The 2,500-nt window shown below is 79.6% G+C and overlaps 1 non-coding gene across 1 annotated transcript; it reads right to left on the bottom strand.

The window, feature by feature from the left end:
• Positions 1–788: 788 nt before the first annotated feature.
• On the bottom strand, positions 789–941 carry LOC136996783 (5.8S ribosomal RNA). Its single transcript, XR_010887726.1, has one exon. It is a non-coding gene; the product is annotated as a 5.8S ribosomal RNA (ribosomal RNA).
• Between the last annotated feature and the right edge of the window lie 1,559 nt (positions 942–2,500).

The raw sequence follows: 2,500 nt of genomic DNA, 5'->3' as shown, positions 1-2,500 counted from the left end.
CCCGCGCGCCGTCGCTGCCGGCCTCAACGCAACGCCGCGGCTGACGCCAGCCGGCGGGTGGAAGTGGCTCGGCACACGCGACGGACGCGGGCGCGCCGCGGGGAGGGCAGGGGGGGCGGCCCGGCGGCGCGCCGCACCGGCGGCGGTCGGGGCGCAGGGAAGCGCAAGGCAGCCGGCCGTCCCCACCCCGGAGGGGAACGGGGGACCAGCGCACCACCGGGAGAGTGGCGGAGGAGAAGCCCAGACGGCGGCCAGACTGGCGGTGGTGGCGGGCGGCGGCGACGAGGCGCGCCGGGCCACCGCAACCCACCCGACCTGGGGGGGGGGCCCCAGCGGGACGAACTCCGCGAAGCGGGCGCTCCGGGAGCGGGGGGTTTCCCCGAGTCTGCACTTAGGGGGACGAAGGCCCGGCCGCGCGGGGAAGAGGAGGCACCCTCTCCCCGGGGCACGGGCCTGCGAGGCGCCCCAGCCGCGCCACCCCGCACGGCGCGCGCCGCGCAGCGGTGGCCACCGCGCTCGGAGGGCGAGGAGGGCGGGCACAGGCGCGGCAAGGCACGCCGGCCGCGGCCGCTGCGGGCGGCCCGGCGCCGGAGCCCGGCGGGCAGGAAGACCGGGGCCGCCGGTGCACGCACCGGGGTCCCGGCTCCGCCGCCGACTCTCCGCCGCCGAGGCCGCCGCGCACCGCCGCCGCCGGCGCCGCCGCGCCTCCCCCGCCCCCCCACGCGCCCCCCCCGAGGGGCGGCACCGCTGCGCCAACGCGACAGCGGGGGTGACGATTGACCGCCAAGCGACGCTCAGACAGGCGTAGCCCCGGGAGGAACCCGGGGCCGCAAGTGCGTTCGAAGTGTCGATGATCAATGTGTCCTGCAATTCACATTAATTCTCGCAGCTAGCTGCGTTCTTCATCGACGCACGAGCCGAGTGATCCACCGCTAAGAGTTGTCTCGGTTTCGGTCCCCGCCGCGCGCGCGGGGGGACCGGGCAGCCTTCGGCAGCCCCTGAGGGCCCCCCCTCCGCTCCGCCTCCCTCCTCACGCCGACGCCGGCTGCTGAGCGAGGGACGGCCGAGAGCCAGAGAGAGGGGCTCGCCCCGCTGACCGTACGAGCACAGAGTGGGGGGGGAAAAAGGGAAAAGGAAAACCCGAACGAGAAGGGCGGGGAGCCCTCGCTCCCGACCTGGGACAACCCTTTGCTCGCTTCGAGTCCGGCCCAGGCGCCCAGGCTCGGCCCGGCCCGGCGGGGAGCAGCGCGCCGGCCGCGCCGCCTGCCTCGGGGACGCTGGGGGAGGGGGCGGCTCCCCGCGGACCCCCAGCGTCGGAGCCCGGCCGCCACCGGCAGCGGCACCGGCCGCTGCCCGCGCGCCCGCGGCCCACCGGCCCCGCGCTCCCCAGCTCCTCGCTCGCCTCGCCGGCCTCCGGCTCCGCCGTGGCCCCGAGGCGGCGCCCACGCCCGCGCGCGCGCACACACAGCCTCCCGGACGACACCACGCGCTCTCCCGTCCCTTCCGCGGACAGACGCCCGGCGGCGGGCGGGCGGGCAAGGCGGGACGGACGGGGACGGCGCCCGCTCTCCCCGTCTCCACGCGGAGAACGGGGGGGGCCGCCCCCGCCGCCCGCCTGCCGCCCGCCCGCCGCCCGGCGAAGCCGGGTTGGGCAGAGCGAGGCAGGCGCGCCGGATGGCGGAGTGCCGGCGGGTAGGGCGCCGCCGCCAGCGGCCACGGCGGCAGACCGAGAGCCCCGGCCAGGGAGGAGAGCGGATCGCGCCGAGGCGCGGCGTCCGCACCACCCGCGGTGGGTGGGGGCTCACCGTCCCGGCGAGAGCACGCGCTCGCGCCGGGGTCACGCGTTCGAGGCAGGCCGGCGCCAGCCGACCGCGCGGCGTCCCTCCGCCGAGACCAGACCGCGGAGAGAGGGGGCAGGGTACCCCTCTCCGTCCCGGCTGCCCGCAGGGCGAGCGCGGGGCGCGCCGGCTGGCATGGGGGGGCACGGCGCCCGCGCGCGCCGGCCCCCCGGCCCTCCGGCAGCACACCCGGCTGCCCCCCGGGTCGCATCGGGCCGCCCGAGTCTTTAAACCCCCGCCCGGCTCTCCCGCCGAGAACCCTCGGGCCCGGAGCCCGGGGCCCATGGCCATCCCTACCCGGGGCGGCTACCGGCGGCCGCGGTGGCCGGAGGCCCTCCGCTCCTCCCGCCACCCCGCCCCCCCCCTCGCCCGGCCCGCTCGCAGCACGGTCCCCGCGGCACGGCGCGGGGCGGCTGGAGCGGTGGGGGGGGGGAGAGAAAGGGAAAGCGGAAAGGGCGGGAGGGCACGGCCGGTGCGGCGCTCACGGCGCGGCGCCCGGGAGGAGCGAGCTGGCACACGGGACCACACGGGTGGGTCACCGAGGGGGGGCAGGAGGAGCGCGGACGCTAGGTACCTGGCCCTGGGGTGAGGGAAACGACCTGAAATCCCCGCGGGGGTGCCTCCCCCGCCGCCGCCCGCCGCCGGGCCGCCGCCGCCTCGCG

This window comes from Apteryx mantelli, unplaced genomic scaffold (genome assembly GCF_036417845.1).
Source record: "Apteryx mantelli isolate bAptMan1 unplaced genomic scaffold, bAptMan1.hap1 HAP1_SCAFFOLD_86, whole genome shotgun sequence".
In the NCBI taxonomy this organism is placed as follows: Eukaryota; Metazoa; Chordata; class Aves; order Apterygiformes; family Apterygidae; genus Apteryx; species Apteryx mantelli.
Note: the sequence above shows the minus strand (reverse complement) of the source record. Positions and strands in the feature narration are given on the sequence as shown.